Below are 6,640 nucleotides of genomic sequence, written 5' to 3' on the forward strand. Positions count from 1 at the left end.
ACACCGACTTTAAATGTCAGTGTTGCATTTTTTATAATTTGAACTTTCATGAGGTGGAAAACCTTGTGCTGTTGTTGTAAAACATTCCACCCACACTTGACAGCCCACAGCACAGGGACGCCTTCTCTGAGGGCTAAAGGTCATTCTGCAAAATTTAAGAAAATCACCAGCTGGAGCACAAGTATATGAGGCAGGTTGAGGGAAAAGTGGGTACACCAAAAAACTAATTACGGCACTGCACTTGATATATATTTTTTTCATTGCACTACTTTTCATACAGTCTGTATTTAATCTTGTTTTTAGTACACATTCCACTGTATTTTCAAGTGTTTTTCCTCATCTAAAATGCGTTTTAAATGTTTTGAAATGAAACCCAACATTAGCCCCCTTCCCCCCATAAACGCTGGTTCTGAGTGTAAACAGAGCCAGGTGTGTTTCTGATCTCTGGGAAAGAGGTGTGTGTGTGTGTTTGTTCTGTACTTCATGTTCCCTCTCTTGACTCTGTAACCATCTGTTGTTTTTGTTTGGACTCTATTTTCTGTTTTTTCTGTCCTTAACTATTCTGTCGGCGTGTGAGAGAGAAACAGGTTTCCATTTCAATGTTGTACAGACAGAATTTCAGCCAAAACTGCTGCGCCACATCTCAGTTATTAACCCTGTAACATGTCAACCTGATTACTAATGGCAGCTAATGAACTTTGTCTTGTTTGTCACTTATTTTCTAGATTTTCTTAGTCAAAGTACAGAAAACAAATCTTTTGACAAACTGTATAGGTTTCTGTTTTTATATTCTTTTTTTTTTTTTTTTTTTTTTTTTTAATTGTGCTTGAACTCAGTTTAGCTGCAAACTTTGAAAGCAGGTCTGTATTTTCTTATAGTTTTTTTTTATGTACATGCACACATAATCATCAGTGGTATTAGTCACTGTGTATATAACCAGTAATGCCAGTGATCATGCTGGCATACTGAAATGTTGCGCAACTGCCTTCTTCCAATTAAACCCCATAATCTGCTTCACAGCTTGTCTCATGTCTGTTGCTGCGTAATATTTATTCTCCACGTCACTGATGTCACATTTCTGTCCAGGTGGGGCTTCTCAGCTCAAAAATGACGCATACTGTAAAAATTAATTGAGAAAACAAATTGCAAAAATGTTGTACCAGAATACAAAACTGACTGAAGAAGGGGAATGTAGGTCTGCTTGGTTAGAGGCTAAGAAATGATTTGTGTGTGAGTGTACATGAGCACACATACTCCTGCTGTCATATCACTGTCATGTACATTGTGCCACCACAGGGGGGAGTAACTGAGCCAGGTAAGGAACAGACATGCTGATGTTCCCCATGCTGGATGTGAGACAAGGGCAGGGCTGCTTTCACTAGACAAAAGTAGGAAATTATGACCAAAAACATCCTTTTTGTACAAGAAAATTCCATCAATTTTAAGTTCGGACACCCCCTTTCTCACGCACACACTCAGACTGAAGTGATAATGGGCTGTTCACTTTAGCACAGTGTTGCCTCTTGACTTTAAAATCACTTTCCTTGTCATAGCACCAACCGCTGGGACAAGTGGGGAAAAGCTGGAAAGTGGGGACAAGCTGGGAAAAAATGAAGTAAATCTCGTGTCACAAAAAAGTAAAAGTTTTGTGCCATCTTTTTCATTTAAAAAAAAATTAACTTTCTGTGTATTGAATGTTATTACTGCATCCAAGTTCAGTGAAGCAAGAGCTAGCTCTACTCCACCAACAGCAAAGATAATATTGGATGTGTTGCCGTGCCAACTGATGGTGCAAGAATATTAGAAAATATATTAGAAATGAAAAATGATGAAAATGAGGAGAATAATGACTAAGCATCAAAACATGAATAAGGTTTTGGGTTTTTTCCCTAAATGAGATAAAAGTCACTTGTATAAGGGGCCAAAATGGCATCAGAGTGAAAAGCAGCTGTACAGAATCAGCAGCAGTTTTACATAAAATGTCACAGATCTTTTTTCTCAGCTGGGAGAAATCAGCTGCAGCTGCATGAGTTTGCTCAGCTCCAGTTTATATTTGTATTGCACTGTCGCTCAACAGTGGGAGCTGCCCCGCTGTGCCATCAGACATGCTGCAAACTGATAAATCTCTGCATCATTGTGACAGAACAAACTGTACGATAACCATTTAACAGGCAAGTGCAATGTTTGTGTATCTGGGTTCAGGGTAAACAATGATTTATTATTATTGTATATATATATAGTTGGAGTGATATGTTGGAAGAGAACATTGCACTTCAACAAGATTAATCTCAGTGGAGTGCTAAACCCAAAATCCAACAGGCATATTCAAAAATGTGAAAAGGTGGCACATCCCAAATATTAAAGTCAAGGAGGACAAAATACTCACTTACAAAAAAGACAGTATTCACAGCCTTCGTTAAATACTCTGATGATGAGACACGGAAGCCTTTTTCTGATGTGAACCACATTAACAGGTTAAGTACTTTGTCCTCTTTGTCTTGAAAATTTGGGATGTGCTACCTTTCCACCTTTTTTTTGATCACACCTCACTGATTCTTGGGAATCTGGATAAATCATGTCCCACTAAGAAAAATGCTATTTCTGTTGGAAATTTACAACATTTTAATGAATAAAAAGAATCAAGGGCTTAATCAGGGGGTCCTTTGCACATTTGTAAGGTTCTTTTATAGGTTTATTTTTAATATACAGTACAGGCCAAAAGTTTGGACACACCTTCTCATTCAATGCGTTTTCTTTATTTTCATGACTATTTACATTGTAGATTCTCACTGAAGGCATAAAAACTATGAATGAACATGTGGAGTTATGTACTTAACAAAAAAAGGTGAAATGACTGAAAACATGTTTTATATTCTAGTTTCTTCAAAATAGCCACCCTTTGCTCTGATTACTGCTTTGCACACTCTTGGCATTCTCTCGATGAGCTTCAAGAGGTAGTCACCTGAAATGGTTTTGACTTCACAGGTGTGCCTTATCAGGGTTAATTAGTGGAATTTCTTCACCGTCAGACCACCGTCAGACGTCACCACCGTCAGGTTTTCTGTCTGACGGTGATGACTGAAGTCTGACAAATGCTTATAACAGTGCTCAGGATTGTTATTTTTTGTACCAAATAGTTAAATAAAGTTGTTAAGCAAGAAGCCATTGACTTGAGTGGTATAAATTTTGGAAATGTATGTTTTAATGAGGCCACTGTCACCACCGTCAGATTAGTGTCACCACTGTCAGAGGCAGTTATATTGGTTTTAAATGAATATGCTTACAATATGTTTCTTTGGTGCTGTTGAATTATTAAAGTATTAGTCTCTTTTAATACAAAAATATGTTTTTCAAATAAAATTTAAAAAAAAACATTACGGTGACAGTGTTGACAAAAACAAAGTAGCCTAATAACTGGAAAAAAACCTATTTTATGAAAAAAATGCAAAATGAGGAGGTTGCACCGGTACATTGCTGAACAGCCAAGACCTTGGCCTATAATGATATACCTTCAGATTTTGTAATTTAACGCACTTTTTTTTTTTTTTTTTTTTTTTTTTTTTCAAAATTAAAACCTGTTTTATCCAAATTCCCAATAATCAGTGACCTCATTAGTGTTTCCTCAGGCTGGGTGCAGTCAGGCACTGTGACGGCACAAGAGAAGACAGCTGGGTCAGTCCCTCCTGTGCAAGGGCCTGACCTCCAGGTGATGAGCTACAGTGACCAAATGATTCCCTTTAATGCCCTTAGGTATTTCTTTTTTTGTATTACATTACATTGCATTTGTTATTACACATTAATTCTTAATTCTTAATTCTTATTCTCTACATTTGATATTTGGTTAAAATCTAACAGCTCACCTCAGCTCATTCAGTGACACACGGCTCTATGCACCAGCTGAGCACCACTACACCTGATAAACATCTAGAAATTTCAACTATTTTTCACATTATGTTGACTAATCCTATCCTGCAGGAAACAGTGAGGCATAAGATGTAAAATAACCATTTATACTCAGTGGATAAATGTCGAAGATTATCTTGCGATAGTCTAGGTACTGAGACACGGAGCTGCTGTCATGGAGGCTGAACAAGACCTGCAATCCAAATCTGATAATCTGCCTTTTTCCCTAAACTTTCACCTTTTTATATCAAACAGCATAGCCAACTGCAAATAATTAAAATCTAACTAAAAACGTCATTACCCCAGACCTTGTGCCATTGAAGTGCATTGCATTTTGCCTGTTGTTACAAAAGAACAGATGATGCACTCGTCTCACTCCCAAGAACGGGCAGCCGAAACAACAATCAGTTCCCAATGCAGCAGTTCTTGTTATTTATTGTTTTTCTTTAGGCTTCTGAGATGAGCGTGGCCCAAAACAAAAAACAAAATCATTTAATCCCAACCCTCAACTTCCCTGACAAATGACATAACACTGAAATAAAAGACAAGGCTTTATCCATGTTCATGGTACTTTGCCTCCATGATATTTAAACACATATTTGTGTACATTTGCACAAGTACATGACTTCGACCACTACATGTAGAAGGAGGGAGGAGGGAAGACCAGGGGGTGGGGGTTAAGATATTAACTATATGATTCCCTCATATGGGATAAAAGAAAGAAGAAGAGTGAGAGAGTCGTTTTTTCCTCTTTTGCTTCACTTTATTATTATTTCTGTTGGCCCATTTCATGAATGTGCTTTCTCCTCTGTATAATGAAAATGTAATTTACATAGTGCACATAAGATGCTTCTTGGCTGATTGTATTGAACTGAAAACTTTAATCAAATACAAGCAAACAAAACAAAACAAAACAAACAAAAAAAAAAGACAAAGTGTTCACTCCTGACTGAGAACTGGAGAAAAATGGTTTCAAAAGAAAAGGGCTTCTCACTCCTAATAACTGCTGCTTGAGGTGAGTATTACCAACGTACAATTATTTCCAGGTTACTATTTACAAATTTACAAATGTGAAAGCTGCTGAAAATAGCACGCTGTTTGCTAATTACCCCACTGGCTCACACCAGATCTAATCACAAACCTGTCTGCTTGAGTTGAAATGTTCAATATGCTTGTGATCTTTTTTTCTGCATTAACCTTCCAAATGTGTTTTAGAGAAACAGATGTGGATCAGGAGCCATTACCGGTCCATACAGAAGTTAGCAATAGTGTTTTTAGCAGCGTGCTAGAAATCCAATCATGACCCACATGGGACAATGTGCTGACCTCACGACCCCTTGGCCTCCTGGGGCCTGGAAAAGGACACGCTAAGACAGAATACAATAGACATTGATGGGTCTCTTGTTGGAGTGCAGGCTGAATAAATGAGGTCAGAGGAGTCAGGGAACGGGGCCGCGGCTCCACAGGGAACCATCAGCGAACGGGCGCTGGGTTTATACAGTCTCCTGTCTAAATGGATCACCGAGCGACTGGCTTGATGCTCCTTTTAGTTTTCCCTCTCTGTGTCTGGCAAAGGGCTAGAGGGGGCACTGGGGCAGGGCTGGGATGTGGGAATAGAGAGAGAGAGAGAAAACAGATCACACTCTCACACACACCTAGAGCGGATGCAGTCGTGCGCTGGTGGACCGTGCAGTGGAGCTGCCTGCGGAAGCCGCGGTGCCAGAACCAACTGTGGCCGGGGACACGGGAAGTGAGGAGATGGGCTCACCAAGCCATGTTATCACTGGCACTCAGACCAGAGTGTGTGTGTTGATGTGTCCCTTTCTGTCTGTCTCTGTGTGAGTGTGTGTGTGCGGGTGGGTGTGGGTGAGTGTATGCATGCATGTGTGTGTGTGTGTGTGTGTTTGTCTGTCTGTGTAGCTGACAGACGGACTGACTGCAGATCCCCTGCTCTATGCATGAGTTGCCCCATTCTCTACCCGGCAGCGCTGTGTAAGCAGCAGCTCGCAGCGGAGCGACTGAGTCACCGGCAGGAAGTGGCGAGCAGAGAGACGGACAGGAGGACAGGAGACACACCATGACACTTTACCACCACCACCATTAATAAACAGTAAACCGATAGATAATTATTAGTTATTTACAGTTAACAAACAATAGAATGATAATTAATAATGTTACTTAACACAGAGTAAACTATTTATTAGCAGTTTATGTTGGACACATTGTAACACTTTATGATGTATATGTTAATGATTACCAAATAATTTGTAAACCTTTAAGAAATTGTTTGTCAAACATCCACAGACATTACATAGACAAGATATTTTATAACACTTTATAAACATTATTTTGATGGCTATTATAAAGTTACAACTGATGGGAAATGGTTCATAATTATGAGTAGTGAATCTATAAACTTAATTAAGCTGCTGAAGCTTTAAACAGTCTATGTCGACTTGAATGCCTGAATCACTGCTCGCACCGATGGTCATTAACTAATTATTATAAGCAGTAGGTGCAACTTTACAATAGCCATCCAAATAATGTTTGTAGATGGTTTACAATCCAGTTATTAAACATTAACAAAGTGAAAAATATCTGGCCTATTTATATATATGTAATATTTGTTGATGTTGTAAAACAATTCCTTAACAGTTTTCAAATTATTTGGTATTTGTTAACAAAAACTTAATATGGTGCATACAGTGTTATAATGTGTGCAAGAAAAGTTTAAGTG

This window comes from Myripristis murdjan, chromosome 3, assembly GCF_902150065.1.
Source record: "Myripristis murdjan chromosome 3, fMyrMur1.1, whole genome shotgun sequence".
In the NCBI taxonomy this organism is placed as follows: domain Eukaryota; kingdom Metazoa; phylum Chordata; class Actinopteri; order Holocentriformes; family Holocentridae; genus Myripristis; species Myripristis murdjan.